We start from the raw sequence: 27,618 nt of genomic DNA, 5'->3' as shown, positions 1-27,618 counted from the left end.
TGGGTAAAGAAAATGTGGTACATTTACACAACGGTGTGCTATTCAGTGATAAAAAACAATGATGTCTTGAAATTTGCAGGCAAATGGATGGAACTATGTTGCAGGAACTCCTTCTGCTCCTTCAGCCAATAGCTGCTGAGATCCCAGACCATTGGGGCATGGTCTCTCTCCCTTTTAAAAAGCGGCCACTTCCCTCTGCTAGCGCTCTGGCTTCCAGCTCCTCTTCCGGCAACTAGGCTCCCTTCCTGATTGAGCAGAGGGCTGTTGTCTGGGACTGTGATCTGTAAGTTTTTCCCCTTTAAATAAATAGCTTCTCTATTGGTCAAATTCCAAACTGGTGTGGGATTGTTTGTGACTTATGCCCCCAGAACTAGAAAAAATGCATTCTGAGTTAGGTAACCCAGACACAGAAAGGCAAACATGGTATGTACTCACTCATACGTGGATAATATAGATGTAAAGCAAAGGATAACCAGCCTATAGTCTATGACCCCAGAGAAGCTAGAAAACAAGGAGGACCTTAAGAGAGATATGCATGGATTCCCCTGGGAAGGGGAAGTAGATAAGACCTTCTTAGTAAATTGGCAACATAGGGGAGGGGAAGACTGGTAGAGGAATGGGGAAGGGAGAAGAGGAGTCGGGAGGAGAACTTGGGGGATCAGGAGGGTTGAGTTGTGTGAAGGACAAAGAGGGAGAGCAAGGAAAAAGATACCTTGAAAGAGGGAGCCATTATGGGGCTAGAAAGGCACCAAACTCTAGGAAAATTCCCAGGAATCCACAAGGATGACCCCAGTTAAAATTCTAAGCAATAGTAGAGAGGGTACCTTAACTGCCTTTCTCCTGTAATCAGATTAATACTACCTTAATTGTCATCATAGAACCTTCATCCATTAACTGATGGGAACAGATGCAGAGAGTTACTGCTAAGCAATGAGCCAAACTCCTGGAGCCTGGTTATAGAGAGAGAGGAGTGGTATTATGAGCAAAGGGGCTAAGAGCATGATGGGAAAACCCATAGAAACAGTTACTCTGAACAAGTAGGCACATACTGACTCTGAATGACACCTTGCATAATACTGAACTAGTCCCTCTGAATGTGGGTGACAGTTTTGTGGCTTGAGCAATTTGTGGGGCCACTAGCAGTGGGACCAGTATTTATCCCCAGTATTTATCTTTGAAGTCCATTCTCTATGAAAGGATAAATTGCTCAGCCTAGATACAGGCAGGAGGGATTTGATTGTGTCTCAAGTGATATGACAGACTTTGTTCCATGTGGGATGTCCTTCTGTATATGTGTTGCTTTTATTGGTTAATGAATAAAGCTGTTTTGACCAATATCTTAGCAGAGTAACCCCAGGAGGGAAAGCTGAACAGAGATAAAGAGAGTAGACAGAGTCAAGGAGACACCATGCAGCTGCCTAAGGAGAAAGGTGCCAGAGCCTTACCAGTAAATCACAGCCTTGTGGCAGTAGATAAACTAATAGAAATGGGTTTATTTAATATGTAAGAGCTATCTAGAAATACACCTAAGCCATTGGTCAAGCAGTGTTGTAGTTAATATAGTTTCTGTGTGATTATTTGGGTCAGGGCAGCCAGAAAACCAAAGCCCAGTCTCAGTTTACATTTTTTGGCTCCCTATGGGAGGCCTCAGTCTCTCTGTGGAGTGGAGAGAGGAGAAGATGTGGAGAGCGGGAGGACAGGAGGAAGAACTGAGAATAGTATGTAAAATAAGATTGTTTTAAAAATAAAAAGAATAAAAAATAATACAATCAACAACAGCATAGGCTACGTGGCATTCCCAGAGCCCACCTATCCTACAACAGCAAGACCTGTATCATTCAACACAGCTGAACCACAAGAAAAAATGTTGTGAGATATTGGATTACAGTATGTCAAGATATGTCACATAGGAAATTTCAATAGATACAAAACATATGAAATAGCTCTCTTTATCTTATCACCACCATGGATTAAAGCTGGATTTCAACAACAGAAACAATAGTAAGCCTACATGCTCATAGAAACTGAACTGCTCTATACTGAGCCACCACTAGTCAAGGAAGAAATGAAGAAAGAAACAAAAGACTTCTTATAATTCAATGAAAATGAATGAGCTACATACACAAACTTATGGGACACTATGAAAGTGGTGCTAAGAGGAAAGTCCATAGTACTAAGTGCTTTCATGAAGAATTTGGAGAAACTAAATCTATGGACTTAACAGCACACCTGAAAGCTCTAGAACAAGAAAAAGCAGACATACCCAAGAGGAGTAATTGGCTGGAAATAGTTAAATTGAGGACTAGAATCAATAAAACATTAACAAAGAGAACAATACAAAGGATCAATAAAATAAAGAGTTGTTTCCTTGAGAAAATCAACAATATAGATAAACTCTTATCCAAACTAACTAAAAGGCAGAGGGAATATTAAAATCAGCAAAGTCAGAAACAAAAAGGGGGACGTAACAACAGATTCTAAGGAAATATAGAGAATCATTAGATCATACTTCAAAAACCTATACTATACAAAATTGGAAAATTTAAAAGAAATGGACAAATTTCTTGATAGATATCACTTATCAAATTTAAATCAAGATCAAACAAACAACTTAAGTAGACTGACAATCACTAAGGAAATAGAAGCAGTCATTAAAAATCTACCAACAAAAAAGCCCAGGGCCAGACAGTTTTACTGCAGAATTCTACCAGAATTTCAAAGAAGAGCTAATACTATACTCCTCAAATTATTCCACAAAATAGACACAGAAGGAACATTGCCAATTTTTACTATGAGGCCACAGTCACCTTGATATCTAAATTACACAAAGACTCAAAAAGCAAGAATTATAGACCAATTTTTCTTGAACAGTGACACAAAATGCTCAATAAAATACTGAAAGATGAATCCAAAAATGCATCAAAAAGATTATCCACCATGATCAAGAGGTCTTTATCCCAGAGATACAGGGAGGTTTCAAACATACTAAATTCTCTCAATATAATCCACATATAAATAAACTGGAAGGAAAACTGGCACATGATCATCTCATTAGATGCTGAAAAAGCCTTTGACAAAATCTGACAGTACATCATGATAAAAGTCTTGGAGATATTAGGGATACAAGGAACATATCTAAACATAATAGAAGCAATATGCAGCAGCAGATTGCCAACAGCATATCAAATTGAAAGACACTCAAAGCAAATGGAGAGAAACTAAAATCATGAACAAGTCAAATTTGCCTACTCTCTCCATATTTATTCAATATAGTACTTGAAGTTCTAACTAGAACAATAAAACAACTAAAGGAAATCAAGTGGATACAAATCGCAAAGGAAGAAGTCAAAGTATCATTATTCCCATACAATACAATAATATACATAATTGATCCCCAAAATTCTACCAGGAAACTCCTACAGATTATAAACACCTTCAGTCCAGTGACTGGATACAAGATTAACTAAAAAAAAATAGCCTTTCTATACAAATGATGAATGGACTGATAAAGAAATCAGAGAATCAATGCTCTTTATAGTAGCCTCAAATAATATAATATACCATAGTATAACCCTAGCCAAACAAGTGAAAGACCTATATGATGAAAACTTGAAGTCTTTAAAGAAAGAAATTGAAGATATCAGAAGATGGAAAGATTTCCCCTGCCCATGGAATGGTAGGATTAACATAGCAAAAATGGTCATTTTACCAAAAGCAATCTACAGGTGCATTGCAATACCCATTAAAACTTTAAAATCCCAACACAATTCTTTATAGACATTGAAAGAACAACAGTCATATGGAAAAATAAAAAATCCAGGAGAGCTACAACAATCTTGTATAATAAAATGACACCCAGAAGTTAACGTCCAGAGTTATGGTAAAAAAGGTAATCATTCCTGATTTCAATTTCTACTACAGAGTTATGGTAAAAAAAACCAATTGGTATTGGAATGGAAATAGGCAGGTGGATAAATGGAACTGAATTGAAGACCCAGATGTATATCCACACACCTATGAACACTTGATTTTCAACAAAGAAGCCAAAATTATACAATGGAAAAAAGAAAACATCTTCAACAAATGATCCTGCTCTAATTGGATGTAGGCATGCAGAAGAATGCAAATAGATCCATATCTATCACCCTGCACAAAACTCAAGTACAAGTGGATCAAAACCCCAGTATAAATCCAGATGCACTAAACCATGTAGAAGAGAAAGTGGGAAATAATCATGAACACATTGGCACAGGAGGCAATTTCCTGAACAGAACATCAAGAACACTGGCAGTAAGACTAAAAGTTAATAAATGGGACCTCATGAAGCTGAAAATCTCCTGTAAGGCAAAGGATTCCATTAATAGGACAGAGCAGCAGCCTACAGAACAAGAAAAGATCTTCAACAACCCCACATCTGACAGAGGGCTAACTTCCAAAATATACAAATAACCTAAGAAACTAGACATCAACAAACCAAAAAATCCATTTTAAAAATGGGGTGTAGATCTAAAGAGAGAATTCTCAACAGAATAATCTAGAATGTCTGAGAAACACTAAAGGAGATGTTGAACATCCCTAAGCATCAAGGAGATACAAATTAAAATAACTAAGATTCCATCTTACACCTGTCAGAATGGTATAAATAAATAAATAAATAAATAAATAAATAAATAAATAAATAAATAAATAAATAAAAGCACAAGTGACAACTCATGCTAGAGAGGATTTGGAGCAAGGAAAACACTCCTCCTTTGCTGATGGGACTATAAACTTGTACAGTCACTTTGGAAGTCAGTGTGACAGTTTCTCAGAAAACTGGGAATTGACCTGCTATAAGACCCAGCTATACCACACTTTTGGGCACATACCCAAACAATGCCCAATCATACCACAAGGACACTTGCTCAACTATGTTCATAGCAGCATTAATTGTAATAATCAGAACATGGAAACAACCTAGATGTCCCTTAATCCAGGAATGGATAAAGAAAATGTGGTATGTTTACCCAACAGAATATTATTTAGCTGTTAAAAATAAGGACATCAACAAATTTGAAGGCAAATTGATGGAACTAGAAAAAAAAATCATCCTGACTGAGATAGCCCAGGCCAAGAAAGACAGACATGATATATACTCACTCATAAATGGTTGTTAACTGTAAGATAAAGGATAGCTATGCTAAAATCTACAGATCCAGAGAGACTAAGTACCAAATAGAGTTCAGGTTAGGACACCCAGATCTTCTTGGGAAGAGGATCTAGAAGAGATTTCATGAGTGGCCTGAGGGCAGGCAGAGATGGGAATATGAGCAATGGCTGTGGGGACAAGGAAAGAGTACTGGAAGAGACTACTGAAAAAGGGTGGGGTCGCATTTTGGGGTCAAGTTAAGAATGTGGCACATGGAATTCTCCCAGACTTCTACAAGAAGACTCCAGTTTAGACTCCTAGCAATCACAGATACGTAGCCTGAACTGGCCATCCCCTTTGACCAGATATGTGTCTAGTGGTGTGCCCCAAAAGTACAAAAGAACTTTGGGTGACTGTCCAGGCAGCAAGACGTCTTTGTCATTTCTAGAGTTTTTGAAGTTGCTTACTTCTCATTTACTTAGGTAATATTATATCCTTCTGGAATCTTTGATGGAGTTGAAGAATAGATAGATAGTTATAGTTTTCCATTGTTATGATAAAAGATAAAATAGGTCTAAATATTTTAATTGTAATTCTTGCTTGATAACTGTTTAGTTATATGTAATTTTACTATGTTAAAATGAAAGCCTTTCTTTTTATTTAAATATAAAGGGGAAATGATGTAGGAGGACCTTCTGTATTTGTGTTGATTTCATTGGTTGAATAAAGAAGCTGCCTTGGCCTTTTGATAGGGCATTCCTTAGGTGGGTGGAGTAGACAGAATAGAATTCTGGGAGGAAGAAGGCAGAGAGAGAGAGCCAGCTGCCATGAAGTTACCAGGTGAGACATGCTGAATCTTTCCCGTAAGCCACAGCCTCGTGGTGACATACAGATTATTAGAAATGGGTTGAATCAAGATGTGAGAGTTAGCTTATAAGAGGCTAGAAATAATGGCCAGGCAGTGTTTAAATGAATACAATTTGTATGTTGTTAATTCGGGGTATAAACGAGCTGGGCAGCCGGGAGCCGGGCAGGATGAAAAGCAGCCTGCACCTCTTACTACAGAGTGGCCCCTGGCTTGCTTGATGGCAGTGTGGACTTACTGTGTGCCTGGAACTGTGAGCAGTTCAGGGGCACCAAATGGCTCTGAGGCAGGAGCAGCTCCGCTCAGCTCTGCCATGCTGAACTATGCTGAACTCAGGCAGGAACTGTCATAATTATCATAATAGCGCAGTTAAGGTTTAGACTGGGCAGTAAACAGGCAGTACCACATTACCGCTACATGGCGCCCATGTGCATAACTGCATCCACAGAAAGCCTGAGAAAGCTTGGGAAAGAGCAACAAGCCCGGCCCTCATGTTACAGTCTAGCCCAACTGTCTTCAGAAAGGCATCAACCAGGAACTGATGAAACACATGTAGACCACAGCCAAACATTAGGGGGAGTTCAGGGAACACTACAGAAGAGGGAGAGAATAGACTGTAGGAGCCAGGGTCACTAGAAAACTCAGAGTTAGCTATCCTGGGCTCATATGGTCTGAACCGACTACGGGAGGAGCCTGCATGGGACTGACCTAAGCTCTTGCATAAATGTAACAGTTGTGTATCTTGGTCTTCTTGTGGGACCCCTAACAGTGGGAATAGGCTCTGTCTCTGACTCTTTTACAGGTTTTTGGGACCCTGATGCTTATACTGGATTGCCTTGTCCGGCCTTAATACAAGGGCAAGTGCTTAGTCTTACTACAACTTGATATGCCATGTTTTTTGGTACTCCTGGGAGACCTGCCCTTACCTGAACAGAAATGGAGGTGGAGTAAATTGAGGGGTGGGAACAGAGCAGGGTGTGTGTGGGGGAGGGGCCTGGGAAGAGACAAGCTGCAGTTGGGATGTAAAATAGGTAAATAAATCAATTTACTTATTTATTTTAAGAAAGGAAACAATTGTATTTAATTCCCTACTCTCTGATTGATCACTACGTATTTTCAGTGCTTGCTTTACATGGTGCTTAGGAGCACTGCTAGGAAGCTGAAGAAAAGCATAAAGGTTAAGCAAATCCCTTGCTATTTACCATGCTTGTCTTCCTTGCCTCGTGGAGAATCACCTTTTGTCATTTAGAATCCTCTTCTTTGCTCTGCATTCCTTTCCTTCCTGCTTTCTTATTGCAGTGAATCTACTTTTCCTTGAGTGCCTCTTGCTCTCAGGCTGGCGTATCCATTATTTTATGTTAGTGTGTCTTCGGCAGGGAATGTCTTGTCTGCAGACATCTTGCACATCCTACTTTGTGTGATAGGACTGTGGGTTGCTTTACATTTAATTTTGCAAAACACACTGAAAGTTCTATCAATTTAGAAGTAGATTTTTGCATTTTCTTACATTTGTGAGTTATTTTTCATGCGTAAGTAGAGAATTTTGATTTCTTTCCCATGCATGAAAAGGCTTATGAGTTTAATTTCCATAGGAGATATGTAAGCCATTTTACCTCCTTCCCCCAAAGGCCTCAGAGAAGCAAGCTCACTCTCTATTTCCTAGGATACTGGGGTGCAAGTATTATTTTCTTTCTGTCCCTTGGGCATAATTCTTCCATGATTCTCGTTGGCTTCAGTTCACCCCCTTTCCTGATTAATTTTTGCCCATTGCTAAGTGTTCTGTATTCAAGGTAACAACCAGACCTTACTTTCAAGGCTTGACCTACCATGGGTTCTACATCAACATCTATGTAGCTTATTCCCTCACTTGCTTTCTTTCTGGTACTATTTCCTTTGCTTTTCAGCACTGTGATAGGCAGAGATTTACACTGATACTATTCTCCTGCTCTCCAGATTCTGAGACTCATTTTAAAAGTCAGAGGGGAGTTGCTTTGTATATTTCAAAAAAAGGTAGGTATCAAGGATGGAAATACACATATGGGTATTTCAGACATGTGATCACGACTTTGGACGATCAGGAAACAAGACAAAGTAGCTGAGCTGTGTAACATAAATTTTATTCTGACTGAAAGACAGCCAGTACAGAAAGTACAACCTCTGAGACATCGGGGATATCAAACAAGTCTGAACAAGGAATGCACTTGTAGAGCTAGTGTGAGCTAGGACACAAAAATATTTATTTTTTTATGATGCAAATGCATGTAGTAGCTGAGGCAGAAATAAGTCCACAATGGAGGAAACAAGCCCATCAGCATGTATTAGGTTTTAGTGAATCTGCCTCAACTCCCCCCTATATTAGAGTGTCCCAAAGTCTGCAATTAAAAGATACAACTGAACAGTGGCTGAGCACTGACTCATTAGCAGAGAGTTCCAAACACTCAACAAAACCAACCTAAATTATAGACCTCGGCAGCTTCCACAAATCAATGTTTTAAAAGGCTAAGTGTTGTCAGGGTTCCCTGCCCTGTGGCAACAGCTCTTTGGACTGGAGAGGGAAGGGGAGGGGAGTGGGGGGAGGGGGAGAGGGGTGGGAGGAGGGGGAGGGAAATGGGAGGCTGGGAGGAGGTGGAAACTTGTTTTTTTTCTCATTTTCTCAATAAAAAAAGATTAAAAAAATAAAATAAAATAAAAAAAAATAAAAGGCTAAGTGTATATTCAGGTTTAGGCTGGTGTAGTTATTGATTACTGTGTATTTATTTATATCAATCTTGTAACATACATACAAAGATACACATTTAATATAGTCTGCTCATTCAGTCATCAAATACACAATCCCTCCTTGCTTTTCTATCTCTATTCTTCTTTTTTTAATGCATCCCTAGTTCCATTTTTATCCAGCCACAGGGTAATCTTAGTAGGTAAAAATCTGCATGTTTTAATTTTTTGTTTTTAAAATTAAAATATAATTATATCATTTCTCTTTTCTTTCCCTTAAAGCCTTCCATGTAAACCCCTTTGCTCCTTCTCAGATTTGTGACCTCTGGCCTCTTCTTCTTGAACTCCTACACACACATACACACACACACACTATGCAAAATAATATCTATTATACACACAATGTATATGTATATATCTGCATTATCTGTTAGTATATAATAGTTATAGTGAATCATACTGCTGTTCTGTTGTTTCCCTCAACTGTCAAGAACCTTGAGTGCCAAAATATTCAATTGCTCCCTTCTCTGGGCTACTGTCCTGGGCTGTGTGGAAGACCCAACTCCTGCCCATTCTTGCTTCCTCTCATTATTCTTTCTTTAAGACAAACACTTTCAAAAGAAACCTCTTTGCTTTCAGAGACCCTACTCTAACACATGGGTTTGTTTTATTAGATATGTAAATATTCAGAAGATGTATATGAGCAGACAGTAAAAAAAAAAGAGACCCAAAATGTTTAGAAAAAGAAGAATAAGAAGAGAGAAGCTAATTTAGTAGCGTGACTAAGTGAACATTATAATTATTATAAAAATCAGCCTTTTAGTCAGAATCATGAAGCTATAAACTTTAGAAAGGAGCAGAATGGAAACCCACAGTCAGATGTGGGCATGATTATTTCATCATGGGGATGTAACTAGTGCTTAGAACAGAGCTGAAAATGTGGTAGTTAAAAAGAAATATGCAGAATGAATGGAACTCACTATGTGACAGAGCTGACATTGTAAATCATTTGGGAAGAAGGGATTTTTTTTCAGTAAATATTCCAGAAGCAGTAGCTTATCCATCTAAAAAACTACACATTAGATTTCTTCTCCATTCTATAAAAACAAATCAATTCCAGTCGATTAAAGATCTAAATGTGAATAATAAAATTTAAAAATGTTAGCCAAAATATAAATATCTTTATGATCCTGATATTAGAGAGTATATCTCAAATACTGTAAGAAAAATGTGTGCAATAAAGGGAAATATGGATTTAAATTTTTAATTAAAAAAGTTTCTGAATCTTCACATAAACACTGTGAAGATCAGCCTCATGCAGGAGAGGTATTTGTAATATATGAAACCATAAATTATTATCATGCAGTGCATTTAAAATTATTATAAATCAATAAGAAATCCTTTATGGATAAATGATGGGAACAAAGCAAACCCACAAGAGTCAATAAATAGATGCTATGATTCTCAGGCTCAGAAGACTTTTCATATTCATCAGGTAAATAAAATTAAAGGAATATGACTAAGGACAATCCTTGTATGTCCTCTGGGCTGGCATGTCAACAAAGAACAAGGACTGGACACATTGACACTGATGGGAATGTAAACAGGAATCGCCTGTCTGGACAATTACTTTTCACTCTCTTAGCAGGTTGCAAACTCAAATGCCACTGGAAAACCAATTCTGTATATCTACCCCGCTGGGTGAAACATATACAAACAAGAGCATAAATATATAAACAAACAACCAGAAAAACCTCATTTCAAAATTATAATATTAAAATTTGAAATAATCCGTCAATCAATAAGACAATGGAAGTAATACATAGTAGAGTCAATAAAGCACTCTATAGTCAAATGAATATATCAAAGATAATAGTTATAGAAGGCACATATATTGTCATCTCATTCTACAGAGCTTTAAACATTAAAATACTACTGTAGTGATATATATATACATATATATATACATCTGTGTGCGTGTTTGTGTGTCTATGTGTGTAGTACATATATATGTAAAATAGTGTAAAAGAATAAATATTCAACAGGGTAACATCAATTTCAGAATCTGCTTAGAGGTGAGAAATATGCTGTTGGGTATTCAATTTTTCAATACACGTGTCATTGAATTTTATTTTGTTTTATTTTAAGCTAGATGGAAGGTATGGGGTTTTTGTTGTTAAACTGCATATTCTTTTTCATGTCTGAAATTTTTTGTTTAAAAAATAAAAATGATTGTACGTTGTTTTCAGTACATCTAGTTTACAAACCTTGTTTCAGCACAAGGTGACAAAAGTACTCTTTGGTGAATATCCTTAGTGAAAAAAATCTGTTCTTCCTGGTCTGAGACAGTGTTCTTTCTCAACTCTAGAGACTGCCTCAGGGGAGGGAGGGAAAGCCTGAATCTAGGCAGGCAGGACTCATGTTTTCTAGACAATGAAAAGATTCAGAGTTCTTCATGACCATATTTACACTCGTGAGCTAGAAGACTTGGGAGCAAAATTGAACTTAGTGCATGGAAGTCTGAGTACTCACATGTAATATGGTCAGTGTGAATACCATCCTGCCCAGTCTATGATAGGATTCTATCCCTGATCTATAAAATCCTTCATTACAGAAGAATCAGATCAGTTTAATTAGACAGAAATTATTTTTCACCTATGTGAAATCCAATAAAGTATTGATGGTGGGATGACTTTCCAAGGAATCATCAAAGGACCTACACTTCTCCTTTCTTATGACTCTTCTTTAAATCCTGTAGGAAGAGGGCCCACTTGTTTGTCCCAGCCACCCAGAACCAAAATAACCACACAGAAACAGTATTAATTAAATCACTGCTTGGACCATTAGCTCTAACTTCTTATTCGCTAACTCTTAGATCTTAATTTAACCCATCTCCATTAATCTGTGGATGGCCACATGGCTGTGGTTTACCAGCAAGATTCTAACCAACATCCATCTCAGGCGGATGATTCATGGCTTTTCTCACTCCACCCTTCTTCCTCCCAGCATTCAGTTCCATCTTCCTCACCTACCTAAGTTCTGTCCTATCAACAGGCCAAGGCAGTTTCTTTATTTATTAATGTTAATCACAGCAAACAGAGGAGAATCCCACATCAAAATTCTATTTTTCCCTTTTATATAAGTCTAATATACATACATACATATATATAAATTCTGTTCTTTCCTATTCATAATGTATGTACATGTGTATGTGTGTGCATATAAATGGGTGCATCTGTGGGTGTATGCATGTGTGTGTATGTGTACTTGTACAGTGGTAGTCATAGGTAAAACTAGAATATCATTCCTCAGCAGTTATCTAGCTTATTTTTAAAAGATAGGCTCTCTTACTGTTAGATTCCACTATGCTGTCTGGTCAATGATTCACAAGGATCCCCCTGTTTCTGTCTCCCCTGAGGAAGACGACAAGTGTATGCTACTGCTCTCAGGGATTTTTAGCTGGGTATTTGGAACCCAATATCAGTTCTCACACATTCATGGCAAGCACCTGACTGACTAACCCCCCTCACCATTCCTTTTTCCTTAGGCCTATGATGTTATTGTAATCACCATCCAAATTTACAGAGAGAATGGAGGCTCACACAATAAGGCTTTGTAGACCAGGCCCAGGGGTGACACATGTCACATTTTGATGAGAGATTCCCCTCTGTATGCTGCGAATACCATGGTTAATAAAGAACTGTCTTGGCATGTCATAAGTCAAAAGAGAAGAGCTATGTGGGAGGGGAGGACTAAACTAAATGCTGGGAGAAAGAAGGCGGAATCAGAGAGATGTCATGTAGCCCTGCCAAAGACAGTGTGCTGGAACTTTACTGGTAAGCTACAGCCTCATGGAAATACACAGATTAATGGAGATGAATTAATTTAAGATATGAGTTAGCCAGAAATACGTTTAAGTTATTGACCAAACTCTATTGCAAATAATATAGTTTCTGTGTGATTATTTTGGTTCTGGGCAGACAGGAACAAACAAGCAGCTTCCCTACAACAAAATTTGGCATAGTTTCTGTGCTGGAACTCAGTCTCAAAATCAGTCTGACAGAGGGAGGGGCATACATTTTGGATATATTCAAGGGTTTAGGCAATGTCTTTTAGTGACCATAAAGCAATCTCTACCATGCCTGGAGCATCTGTCACTACCTGTGGTACACTAGTCATTTTGTTTAAATGATGGAAAATATGATGAGATTTAATATATTTCTTCTTTAGAAGAAAATTTCTTATAGTCCTATGACAACAGCAAAAATGTCTCATGTTTTTGTAGCTGTATGTAACTAACTGCAGTCTTAGAGGACTTGAACTTGGTTAGTTCTTCATTCATTTGCGCTCTTTTTCTCCCTTTCTTCTTTTCAAACTTTCTCCTTCACACACTTCTTCATTTTCTACTGAGCTAGGCAGCAAGAATAATGAGATCAATAAGATGAAGCATTTTAAATCTTCCCCCTAAGAAGTGCCTCTTGTGTGGGAGCAGGCAAATAAGCAATCATTTACAGCAAGGTGTGACAATGGCTGACAGAATGCATAGAGTATCGCAGGAGCCTTTATCCAGAAAAAGAGAAGGGCTGTATCAGAGGTGAAAATTAAGGGATGACGATAAGCTACTGTGAGCAAAATAACAGCAGCAAGGATTCATGCTGCATTGTTACAGCATGAGAAATGACAAAGAGCACGGGTTCAGGGGGTAGAGGCACCACAGTTACAGCATAAAGCCTCACATGGAACCATTGTTACGGCATGGGGGACAGGACATGGAACTACACACTGCAGTTCGGCAAACTGATGGCAAATGGTGAAAATGAGCATTCTATTGAGAGTTCGTATGGAATCAAGGTGTGAACGGGTGTTAGCTCTCCTAAGAGGTAAAATTTTAAACATAAGGGAAGGAGTGATGTGACAAGAACTCTCCTTGTTAAAACACAATCTTACCAATATGAAAAAAATCTAACAGAAGCAAGAAAAGAGTCACAGGGTAAGGTTCATAATCGATACAAATGCAACAATGGCTTCACTTATATTACTGTGACTGGCAAAGCAGAGCAGTGTTATCAAGTGGGAATCTCCAGACACAGGCAAAATCCAGAAGCTGTCTAAATTGTGTTCTAATAGAGAGCAAGCAATCTGAGTATACTGGAGATGAGTATTTTAAAGGATTGTTCTACTAATCTTTAGTCAGAAGATCATACAGATGGGGAAAGGCAGCCAGCCATTCTAAGGTTTAGTATTGCCCCCTGAACAAGTGGTCAGTCTGGCCCTGAACAAAAGGTCTTGCTCCTTTTTCCACTGACATCTTCTCTCTTCTAACAAAAAAGGGTCTACACACACAAATGTCACTTTGTCTTGGCTCTTCCCATGGCTGGCATTTGGATGACAACTATATCAAAGGTCAATTTGGAACAAACTATTAGTAACATGTATGTTGAATACGTCCGATAGAATTGAGTACAAACATGCTCTTATAATACATAAGTGGTTCTGAAAATATTAATACTCAAAGAGGTAACACAAACAGGGCTTAGGAACTGATTGGATGTTTGATATTAGAAAGAAGGCTGAGATAGCAATGACTTTCCAGGATGCATCTTGTATAATTGTACAAACAATTAAAAGAGATACTATTTAACCATTAGGATAAACAATTTATACTTTAAATATAAAATTAATTTCATTTCATGTCTTTTAAAATAGAGGAAACTTGTTGGAGATTAGTTATGAAACTGAAATTTAGAAAAGAGAATTACACCACAGTTAAGATCCATTATTGATTCAATAAGACTAAAAGGGTTCCTTCAAAGGCCATGTGTCCAGACTGAATAGTGACATTTAAATGAAAGATAAAAGAATAAAAGCTGACAATGGAGTCTGTGAAGGATCTGTTTTTTTTCCTTTTAAAATGAGGGATATAATAAAATCTGTAGTCACAAAAGCCAGAGAAGAAGTTTTTAAGTGCCAGGAAGAGGCCAGAAAATCAAGATGAAAAAGTGCCTATTGGACCTGGCATCCCACAAGCCTGTCTTTCTGATTAGAGTCTATGGAGGCATGGAAGGATCTGGACTGAGAAGTGACTCCTAAGTGGTAAACGAGATACAATGAGAGTAGATAATTATTAATAAAACAGGATAAGGAGGATAGATTTTCTGGTGTTTAAGATTTATGTTTCTAAAACTCAGGAAGATATCTATGACATGTACATGCTTTGGAGTAAAAGCTTGAGAAGTAATTGTACTTATAGGAAGCAGGAACAGACTTGGGAGGGCGAGGGCTCCATATAAATAGGCAACAGCAAGCACCCACAGTTCAGCATTAGTGGCTCCGTTTGATAGTGTAATAGTTGGGATTTCTGGCAGATATCACAAGATGACCTCAGCTTCACTTGGGATGCAATCTAACTGCTATACATTCACAAAGTGGTAGGGTCAGGTGCTTAAAAATGGAGAATGTTGAAAGTCACCATTGTACAAGAGGATCTCAGACAGAATGTTTCCAGCAGTGTTCACTGTGGAGTGCTTTAAAATTAGGAAGGAGGATCGGTTTAGTAGCTGCACCCTTGTTAGATGTTAGGTGGGTATGGAAGACATGAAACATTCATGATGTAATAGCAGAGATTATCCAAAAATATCCCAGCTGATATTATGGAAGGTGAAAAAAAGTTTTACAAGATTGAAGAGTTTCATGACATGGCAATTAAATGACAGTAATTAAGTGCAATAGGAAAAAGAAATGGCAGTACTCTTAGAATGGCTGTCTTAGTGACCTTGCATAGTCACCAACCTGTAAATTGCTCTGATTTAGATAACAGATCTTCAGCATGAGTTATTACGGGGCAGTGGTAGAACATGTGCAGATAAGGACTAATGGAAGAAAGTCTTGGGTCATCGCAGGAGATCATAGTATTGAATTCTCTTTCACTTCCTTGCTTGTTTCTCTTGCCACAGGAGAAACTATTTCATCCTCCTGCCGTGATGTGCTGTACTGACATATGCCCAAAAGAAGAGGGACAGTAACTGTGAGTAAGAATAACTTCTTCCTCTTCTAGAGTTGATTATTTTAGTTATGTTTATAGTAATAAAATCCTAACTGCCCTTATATAGTTATGAATAAATAGATATGCTTATAGTAATATAAGTGCTTTTCTGTTTATTGTATGCTTACATTAGTTCCTATTTGGTTTCTTTCATTTTCAAGACAGTTATATTGACATTTTATTTTTATTGTATTATTCCAAATAAATAGACTGTGGTTTTTTTTCTGATTTTTTTGCTAGGCTTTCAGAGAAACTTGAGTGCTACACATCATTAATATATTGAATTAATGTGATGTGCTTGTTCTAACTGATATTGGATATTATCGCTAAATTTCTCACTTTTCAATGGGGTTCACTCTTTGCTCCATGCACTCCATAGATCTGCTTTCTCAGTGACATACAGAACAGTTTCACTGCCTTAAAATCCCGTACTCCCCACGTTCATTTCCACCTACGTCCTCCCACGATCTGTGCTAGTTACTGATCTCTATGTTGTCTGTATAGTTTGCCTACCTCAGAAAATTATAGCTGAAATGATTTGGCCTGTGCTCTTTTCAGATGGACGTCTTCCTTGAGTTAATGCCTTCTATAGTTCCTCCATGTCTTTTTCTGCAGCTGGCTCTTTCAGTTTTTAAAGTCAGACTAATGTCTCCATTGTATGGAATATCATTTTATCTATGCACTGTGGAAGGATAGCTTTGTTGCTTTCAAGATCTGGTTGTTAGGAAGAAATCTGTAAGCATCCTTTTGCAGGTTTAAGAGGGACATTAGTTTTCAGTTCACTTGATCATTCTGGCTTACATGGTAAGACAATGTTACGTTTGTGAAAAATTGGTCAGACTAAAGCTGGTGAGGTGGCTCCATGGACAAAATGCTTCCCAGGTGGCTTAATTACTTTTCTATTTTCATGACAAAAGAGCATGACAAAAGCAACTTATATAAGAAAGGATTTAATTTATGGGCTTTCAGTTCTAGAGGGTTAAAGTCCATGACCATCAGAGCCGTGAGCGGGCAGCAAGAAGGCATGGTACTGGAGCAGTAGCTGAGAGCTTCTGTGTTATCTAAAGGCTTGAAACAAACAGAGAGAAAGAGTAACAGGGAAATGGATAGGCTTCTAAAACCTCAAAGTCCACCCCAAGTGATGCGCCCTGTCCAAAGGGCCACATCTCCTAATCCTTTACAAACAGTTCCACCAACTTCAGACCAAGCACTCAAATAGATGACACTGAGGGAGCCATTCTCACTCCAACTATAATACTATGTAAGCAAGAGCATCTGAAATTGAATTCCCAAAACCCACATAGATCAGGACATGGGAGCACACATCCCTGAATTTCCTACAGGGAGATAGAAATGGAGAAAAAAGAATTTATTCAAACTCACAGGCCAGCTAGCCTGGCATATGAAGTAGAAAAACAAACCAGATTCTTTCTCAGACAAGGTGGAAGGCAAGGACTGACAGCTGAAGTTGTCCCCTGATGACCATATGAACACACACACACACACACACACACACACACACACACACACACACACACACACACAGTGGGTCTAAAGAGAATGAAAGGGATCAAACATTTGCCCAGCTGTCTTCCAAAGTGGCTGCATCATTTCCACTCTTTCTAGCAATGAAGGGGCATTACAGTGACTTCATGTCTCACCAGCACCAAAGGTTGTCAGAACCTTGGATGTTTAGCAGAATCTGATAACATATGGTGTTGAGGATTTATTTCATATGTTCACTTGCCATCTGCATATCTTCCTTGAGGAATTAGCTGTTCAAATATTTTGCCAATTCAATGATTTGCTTTTTTGTTTTTTAGTTTTGTGTGTATTTTGGAAATCAGCCATTAGATATCTATTAGACAATTATTTTACGCCAGACTTTGATGTTTTAAGATCTTTTAACTATATTCCTATCGGGCTGAAGTTCTAATCCTTTAGTGTAACAGCTTTAAAATTAATTGTGACTTTAATCCTAGCACTCAAGAGGCAGGGGGGCAGTGAATCCCTGAGTTCATGGCCAAGCTGGTCTACAGCAGGAGTTCTATGGCAGTCAGGGATACACAGAGAAACTCTGTTTTGAAAATTTAATAGTGATGATGATTAGGATAATGATGATGATAGTGTGTTGTATGTATGTGTGTGTATGAGTAAGTGTACCTATGTGCACGAGTACAGTGCCTGTCGAAGCCAGAGGAGAGCATCAGGTCTCCCGTGACTGGAGAAAAGGCAGTTGGACCGCCCTCCTGATTGTAGTGCTGAGAACAGGCCTCAGGTCTTGTGGAAGAAGAAGGCAGTGCTGGGAACCACTGAGCCAGCTCTTCAAACTGAAGGTTTGATTCCGAGAAAGTCTAGTTCAGTATTTTTTCTTCTATTGAGTTGTCCCTAAAAAAAAATCATAGCCAAATTGAAAATCATATAGATCTTATCCTATATTATCTTCTAGAAATCTCAGTTTTACATTTACATTTGGGTATGTATCCCATTTTTAGATAATGTTTGTGAAAAGTATAAGATCTAGATTTAGATTCACTAGAGGGGATGTAAATGTCTGATTGTGTGACATTATTTCTTGAAAATATAATTTCTCCATTGAATTGCTATTACTCCTTAATCAAAGATGACTGGATGCTTATGTAAATTAGTTCTAGGCTGCCTATTTTTGACAACACAATGCTGTCTTTATATTGATTTGTATGAATTTTAATGAATGCATACCTTTCTTTGTCCAACAAGATCAGCCTATAGAACTGGCCTACCACTTGCCACAAGTCCCTCGCATTATCTCTTTATACTTATACCTCCCACTCACACACCCTTTTTAGAAGCAATCATTTAGATCTGATTTTCATCACAATCGTTTTGTATCTTTGAAGTAGCATATGAATGAGATAACATGATTTTCAGCTTTCATTAGTAGCTTTTATCACTCATTATACATGAGGCACAGCATTTATGTGATTCACCCTGGGCCTTGTGTATCAGTGATTGTCCCCATTGTATCTGAGGCATATTCTCCTTCTATGAGTATGCCATCTTTTGCTCATGTAGTCTTTCACTGAGAATACTTGGGCTACTTTTAATTTTGGACACTTAAGGACTAACTGCTATATACGTTCCTGTACAGATTTTTATGCAACTTCAGGTATTCATTCCTCTAGTGAAATATCAGAAGTGAGATACTAGAATTCATGGTAGATGTATGTTTATTTTACAAGAAACTAGTCAACTACTTTCCACATTGGCTATATCACTTTATAATCCCACTAACAATGTACAAGAGATAACTCCATATGTCATCAGGACTAGATGTTGTCAAGAGTTTGGAGTTTGGATATGAATAGGTGGTAGAGGTATTTCCTCTCAATTTTATCTGATGATATTGAGCATATTTTAATTTGGTGGTCTACCATTCACATATCTACTCTGATCAATTAGCTGGTATCATATTTTCCCTTGTTAGAAAAAAACAATATGTTGCTTGCTTGGCTTTGGAACTGTTGAGTTTTAAGGTTATTTATTCGAGTTGGAGCTCTTTTTGAGGATGTGCTTTGTGCATATTTCCTCTCAACCTATAGCTGTTCACCCTTCAGCCTTGTGTGAATCTAAAATTCTAAAATAAAATTAAAAGTTTAATTGGTTATTTTATTCTTTTATATCTCAGGATTTTGTTGTCAAAAACTATAAATTTTAATTCTCTGCATTGTTCTAGGTTATGAATATTTTATCTTAATATTTTTAGTGTTTCATCTTGGATTCATGTGTACAATTAGTTTTGAGTTACTTTTTAAGATGTGATGTCTGGGTTAAGAGTTGTCTGTCACTTTGTTCTATCATTACTTATTGGAAGTTTATTTTTTCTGTGGAATTGCTCTTGTAGCTTTGTCAAAGATCAATTGACCATTCTTTTGTGGGTCTCTAGCTAGACATTCTATTCTGAACAATCGATTTTTATGTTTATTCCTTTCCCAATATGACACTATCTTGATTAATATGAACTCATAATAATGTTTGAAAATGGACAATGTGATTCTCAGAATTTATTCTTCTCTTTTAAAATTGTCCTCACTGGACAATTTAGAGTCAGCTTGTCCTTATCTACAAAAGTCTTGCTATCTTAGTCAATATTGTACACCATTGCAGAGGATATTAACATATTTAATATAAAGACTTTTAAAATTCATAAACATATAGACCTTCATAATTTAGACCTTTGTTATTTTTCATCACCTTTGGATGTTTTCAGTAGGTGGGTTCTGTACTTGAAGTTTTAGGTTTACTTATACCAAAGTATTTTGGTTTGCCTGGAGCTGGGCCACTGCTTTTGTTTGAATTTCTGGTTTTAATTCTTTCATTTTAGTGCATAGGAAAAAGTTTGCTTTTCTATACTGCGGTATTTTTGCAATGTCAAGAAACATTGTGTTCTTGGAGGTTTTTAATGTTTATTTTTCTTTTCCTTGCGAATTTTCATGTTATAATCATGGTGATGTTACCTGTCAATGGAGACAGTTTGGTTATGAAGAGCAGTGTAAAGAATTTTTCCACGGCAGTGAATAAAGTGTTTAGAACCGTGTTTCACAGAGGTAGTGAGAATGTTAATTTCATCTTTCCAGATGTTAAGAGACTATTAAATCTTTCATTATGAAGTGTGATGTGAAGTTAGCAGCAGGTAAAAGGAAGGTGATGTTTGTCGTTTTTGCAATGTTTCCTACTTTGTGGGAGTTGTTTTAATTAACATAGAAAGTCATAAATTTTACTGTGGCATTTTATACACACACACACACACACACACACACACATACACACACACATATATATATTATACTTTGTTCTTATTGCTTCCCAATTTCCACTGCTTCCATTAATATCCATGTCCCACTAGAAGTAAATATTAACAAAATGTTTCCAGCTCTAGGCATAGATAAGGACTTTCTGGAAATGATTCTAATGACACAGGAAATAATCTCAAGAATTAACAAATAGCATTATATAAAATTAAAAGGCTGACCAGCAAAGGAGATACTGAACAGGATGATGAGATAGTCTACAGAATGAGAGAGAGATCTTGGCCAATTATATATCAGGCAAGTTATTCATTTCTAGAATCTTTGAAAACTCCAAATTTAATCCCCCAACTTAACTAATAAAGTGGCAGTTTTTTAAAGACTGATGCATAAATGGATAGCAAATACTTGAGAGAATTTTCTTTTTTCAATTATGGGTTGAGGTTGAATTTGACCAAATCCTCCATCATCAATTGTTTTAACAATATTTTGTCCTTAGTTGGACTCAGTATGGTTTGTCCTTGAAACATTTAAAACCTATAATCAGATTTTTTTCTCTGGGTTGGATCCTATTTGATCACAGTGTATTAAAATATGGCTATTATCACATTGCTTTATGGAGTTTGCTGATATGTTATTGATTTTACACATGGTTAAAGGGTTATAATTTGTACTCTTCCTTTTTTTCTATTAGTTTTGGAATGGAGTGATGAGATTTCATAAAAGTGAGTTTGGAATGTTTCTTTTTTATTTTCTGAAATAACTTTGTTGTAAATGCTGCTAATTTTAAAAATATTTTGTATAATATGGTTATATATGTGTCAGAAATTTATCACATTTCAATTGTTTTTCTTTTACATGTTTCATTAATCTAATATTTTAATGAACTGATTTATCTATTTCTTCTTGCAAGATTATTGTTTATAATTTAGAAAGGAATTTCATAGATATCAAATACAATTTGAAAATATTACATAGAGTAGAGTGGACATTTTTGGTTATTATTTTGTGTTTTTTCTGTATATGGATTCTCCAGTGTGAAAATGTCTTTCAGTCAACTTATTGGTAATATGTGTCACTTTCCTTTTATCTTTATCAATGTTTATAAAATTTATATTTATTTTTTCAAAAACTAGATTTTGTCTTCATTGACTTTTATTTTCTGTTTTATTTTTAATTATTGTTCTCTTTTTAATATTTATTTATTTTACATCTTAACCACAATTTATCCTCCCTCTATTCAGAAAAGGGCAGGATATCAACAAAACATGGCATATCAAGTTGCAGTAAGACTAAGCACCTTGCCTTCTATTAAGGCTGGACAAGGTAACCCAGTATGTGGAACTACAAAATCAACTAACAAGTCAGAAACAGACCTGCTCCACTCTCAGGTACCCCACAAAAAGACCAAGCTATGCAGCTGCCACATGTATGCAGAGGGCCTAGGTCAGTCCCAAGCAGGCACCCTGGTTGTGGGTTCAGTCTCTGTGAGCTCCTATGAGCCCAGGCAAGTTGATTCTCTGGGTTGTCTTGCAATGTCTTTGACCCCTCTGGCTCCTACGATCCTTCTTCCCCTATTCAGCGGAACTGCCTGAGCTCAAGCTAGTGTTTGGCTGTGGGTCTCTGTTTTCACCAGTGGCTGGATGAAGCCTCTTTGATTGATGCCTTATCTTCATTATTCCGTTCCTTGTTTTGAGTTCATTTTGTGTGTGTGTGTGTGTGTGTGTCTCAAATTAAAAGCAAGATTGCAAGCTGTGTTTTTTCTTCCTCTTTATATAAGTTGTTTAAAGTATAAATTTCACTCATGGAAAATCGCAACATACAGTCATGTGACTGTTGAACTCTGTTTAAATTCTTTTTCAGTTCTGATACATTAACTGGGGACTTAACAAATCATTTAGAAGCTTGGTGTTGGAGAAATCAGTATTTAGTTATTTTTCCGTAGTGTTTTATTTATTTATTTTTGACATAGGGTTTCTCTGTGTAACCGCCCTAGCTGTCCTGAAACTAGTTCTTGTAGTCCAGGCTGGCCTTGAACTCATAGGCCTACCTCTGCCTCCCAAGTGCTGGGATAAAAGATGTGTGCACTATTGCCTGTCTCACAGTAGTCTTTCTAGAACTGATCTCTAGTTGAATTCTTTTAAGATCTAAAAATGCTGGGAATATGTCTTATTGGACACAATATTTGCTGTGTCCAAATATGAGGTAAATTTTAGAGAAGGTTCCATGATGTGCTGATACAAAGGTTTATTCTTCTGTTTTGGATGAAATGTTGGGCAAACCTCTGTTAGGTCCACTTGGTTTATAACTCCTGTTTGGTCCAGCATTTCTCTGTTTAGTTTTCTGGATAGCCTGCCCATGGATAAGCAAGGCATATTGAAGTTCTCCCACTATCACTGTGTGAAGGTCAATATGTGATTTGAGTTGTAGTATTGTTTCTTTTACTAACTTGGGTGCCCTTGTGTTTAGGGCATAGATGTTAAGAATTTCATTGTCTTCTTGGTGGATTTTTCTTTTGATGAGTATGTAGTATCCTTTTCTATGTCTTCTGATTAACCTTAGTTTGAAATATATTGCTGTTTTTAGATATCAAAGCAGCTACACCAGTTTGTTTATTAGGATTATTTGCTTGAAATATCTTTTTCCAACTCGCGTAGGAGATCCTTCTGTCATTGTGTTGCTTTCATTGGCTAATAAAGAAACTGCTTTGGATCTGTTGATAGGGCAGAACTTTTAGGTAGGCAGGGAAGATGTAACTGAATGCTGGGAGAAAGAAGGGTGGAGTCAGAGAGACATCATGGATCCGCTGGAGACAGATGCTGGGAATTTTACCCAGTAAGCCACTGCCATGTGGCAATACACAGATTAATAGAAATGGGTTAAATTAAGTTGTAAGAATTAGCCAATAAGAAACTAGAGCTAATTGCCCAAGCCATGATTTAATTAATATAATTTCTGGGCTAAGCTAGCCAGGCATCTGGGACGAACAAGCAGGCCCTCCTTACAACATCCAACCCTTTACCCCATGGTTTTGACTATCCTTGTTAAAGTGTGTTTCTTGGATGCAGCAGAAGGATGATCCTGTTTTCACATCGATACATTGTCTTAGTCTGTGTCTTTTTATTGAAGAATTGAGACTGTTGATGTTCAGATATCAATCTATTGATTGTTTAGTTGTACTATTTTCTTGATGTTGTCTCTGTGTGTGTGTGTGTGTATGTAACATGTGCTTCCTTTTTTTGAATTTGATGGTTAGAGATTATTTATTTCCTTTGTTTTTTTGTGTAATTGCTTTCTGTAGGTTGCAGTTTACCTTCTAGCATTTTGTGTAACCCTATGTTTGTAGACAGACAATACTTAAATTTTGTTTTACCATGGAATGTCATATTTTCTCTGTCTATGGTGATGGAAAGCTTTACTAGTATAGTAGTCTGACATAACATCTGTGGTCTCTGAGTGTCTTTAGAGCATCTGTGCAGGTCCTTAGGAATTTAAAGCTTCCATTTAGGAGTCAGGCTTTATTCTAATAGGGCTTCCTTTATAAGTTCATAGGTCTTTTTCCATTGCAGATTTTAGTATTATTTACTTGTTCTGTACATTTATTGTTTTGATTATTATGTCTTGAGGAGGCTTCCTTTTCTGTTCCAGTCTATCTGGTCTTCCATATGCTTCTTGTACTTTTATGGACTTCTCTATTTTTAGTTTAGGAAAATTTTATTCTGTGATTTTGTTGAAAACATTGTCTGTTCCTTTCACCTGTGCTTCTTCTCCTTCCTATATTTTTACTATTCTTAAGTTAGATCTTTTCACATTGTCCTTGATTTCTCAATGTTTTGTGTCAGAAGTCTTTTAGATTTAACATTTTCTTTGACCAATATATCCATTTCTTCTATCCTGTCTTCAACACTGGAAGCCTAAATTCCATCTCGTATATTCTGTTGGTGAAGCTTACCTTTCTGGTTCTTCTTTGAGTTCTTAGATTTTTCATTTCTTGATTTCCTTCAGTTTGAGTTTTCTATATTGACTCTAATTTTGCTTTTAGGTCTTGAACAGCTTTATTGATTTTTACCTATTCTTTGTATTTTCATAGATTTCTTTAAGAGATTTATTCATTTACTCTTTATGGACTTCTATCATATTCATAAAGGCTCTTTTAAGGTCTTTTTCTTGTACATTAGCTATGCAAAACTCAGGGTTGCTGGACTTTATCAAGAAAACATTTTTTCTGTCTGTTATTGATTGTGTTTTTATAATGGCATCTAGGTATCTTGGATTGGGAAGATTGTGATTCTAGATGCTTGTCTTTGTTGGTTGGATGTTTTGTCTCCTGGTTTCTGTTTCCTCTCTGATTCTTAGGAGCATGTGAATGTTGTGTGCTGCCTGTAGAAAAATCTTCTGTGGTTGTGATAGATGTGGCCATGGGAGGTACCAGGTAAAGTGTGTTTCTGAATTTTGGGACCTGAGACTCAGAGATGTGGAAGGGCTGGGAAGCGGTGGAGTGTCTTCACAAATGGGAAGGAAGCAGGTGCTGAGTTAGTCCCTGAGAATGTGGAACAGTGTGAGAAGAGGCCAGAGGAGAAGGTTTGCTAAAGAGCTGGGGATAAGACTAGGGGAGTAGAATTAGGGGAAATGGAGAGAGAGGTAAATATCTTCACCTAGTCTACCTATTTTCTTGGCAAGAATTGTATTTATTTTTTACAACAGGGTTTCTCTATATAGTTCTGGCTATCCTGGAGCTCACTATAGAACAGGTTGGCCTTGAGTTTACGAAGAACTGCCTATCTTTGCCTCCTGAGTTCTGAGTGCTGAGATTAAGTGTGTGTATCACCACACCTAGTGACAGGTTTTATTTTTATTTAATTAGTAATCTCACTATCTTCCAATTATATCACATTTAAGCATAATGACATTTACAACTATTAATTTGAATATTTTACTACATTTTAAAACTACATTGCTGTTAATTGTGCATATAGAATTATTATATCTTGTTGGTGGATGTTTGGTCAAAATGCAACGTGATCCCCTGTCTCCTAACAACCAAGACACACAGGGAAAGACAGAGAGACAAAGAGACAGACAAACACAAACACACCTTTCTTAATCTATGGAAGTTTCTGTAGTATGACTTTTGTTTCTCTGACAACAATATATAAATTCTAGTTTTCTTGGGTAAATATTTTATAAGATAAAATAACCTAGCCTGTTGGTTTTAATTATCCTATTTTGCAATATTAGAACTAAATTTGTTTTAGATAGCATAGAGTTGGGTCATTTAAAAATCCAATTTGAAAGTCTCTCTTATCTAACTTCTGTGCTTAGAATAATTGTTTTTTAACATAGTTACTAATAGGTTTAGTGCAATCATTTAATTTTCTGTTTCCTCTAAATATCACTGATGTGTCTCCCTTCTTGCTTTTACTGAATGAATTTTAGGCTGTTTTCATGCCATATCTTACTATGTGGGATTCAGTGGTTACTATCACAAATATGGTTACCTTGTTTTCTCAAAACAGTTGAAGTATTTACCACTTCATCTGAAAGTTACCATTCATCATTAGGAAATTTACAATTACACAGGCTCTATTAGCATCCCATCTTTATGAGATTTTATGAAGCTTTCATAACATGGTGTAACTATATACATTAAAAATTATTCCTATAAAGCTGGGCAGTGGTGGCATATACCTTTAATCCACTGGGAAGCAGGGACAGGTTAATCTCCATGAGTTAGAGGACACACTGGTCTATAGAGTGATTTCCAGGACAGGTTCCAAAGTTGCCGAGAAACCCGGTCTCAAAAAAAAAAAATTATTCATTTAAGACAAAAATTTCTTTTGCTTCAGTCATTGAATATATTTTAAATACTTGAAGTGAATATAATAAGCTGTTAAATTTAACAAAATTTTGCTCTGTTCATAGGATTCTTATGAAATGAATGTGTACCCCTCTGTTAATGAAACAAAAGTCTTTGGGATTCTCTTACCCTCACCCCAATCTCATTTCCCCCTTCTGCTGTTGCTGCCTTTCCCATCCAGTGAGTTCGGCATTTTGCTGTTGCATTTTTCACTTCTATATTTTCCTTTAATTTTTCATTCTGTTTTGTTTGAGACAGGGTATTGCTGTATAGCCCTCGAACCCATGATCCTCTTGACTAAGCTTCCTAAGTCCCTGGCTGGCTAGTATGTGCCACCATATCCAACTTTGCCTGGTTTGCCTTTGCTGATTTTACTGGTTCATCGTTTGTTTCAAGAGTGCTTACTGATGCTTATTGAGCCATCCGTATAATGACTTTTCTACCATCCTTCACATAGAATGCTGACAACAGGCCACCTTAGCACTCTGCATCTGGGTTGTCTTGCTATGTGTTCATTGAGAGTTTTTTGGCTTTCTGTGCTGTACAATTTTGAATTCTACCCTAAGCATTCTGAAGATAGCTGATGCTAAGGGTCTTCTTTAAAATGTATGATAGGTAGGTAAGCCAGATGTGTTCACATACACTTGTAATCACAGCACTTGGTGGGTTGTGGCTTGCTGATCTTGAGTTGGTGGGCTATATAGCAAGTTTTAGACCAGCTTGAACTATACAACGAGTCCCCGTGAGATGAATGAAAAAATGCAATGAAGAAAAAAGAGAGGGAAGGAAGAGAGGGGAAAATGCAGGAAAGAAAAAAGGGAAGCAGGAAAAGGGCAAACATTGCTGTTGAATTTTAATACCACGGTTTCACTTGGTTAGGCTCTAGCTGTGAATTTCAAGCAGGTTTCTGTAGGTTTGGGCTCAAAGATGTTAGCTCACTCTAGTGATGTACAGTGTTGCTCATCAGGTCCTGTGTGCTTTCCTATGATTATCTGACACTGGGACAACAAGCGAGTTCAATTTTCCAAATTGTTTAGAATACCCATTAGAACCACACTTATGGCCATGCAGCTTAAAAACTGAGGCCAGGAGATATAACCCAAGGTTTATTGGTCACGGTTTTCTAACGTTCATTCCCTCCATAGCCTTCTGGGAACAGTAAGTCCATTGGATTTTAAGAGCTTCTAAATGAACACTTCTCTTTCATGCTTTTGCTGTGAAGTC

The sequence above is a fragment of the Microtus pennsylvanicus genome, chromosome 10 (assembly GCF_037038515.1).
Source record: "Microtus pennsylvanicus isolate mMicPen1 chromosome 10, mMicPen1.hap1, whole genome shotgun sequence".
NCBI classification, from domain to species: domain Eukaryota; kingdom Metazoa; phylum Chordata; class Mammalia; order Rodentia; family Cricetidae; genus Microtus; species Microtus pennsylvanicus.
Note: the sequence above shows the minus strand (reverse complement) of the source record.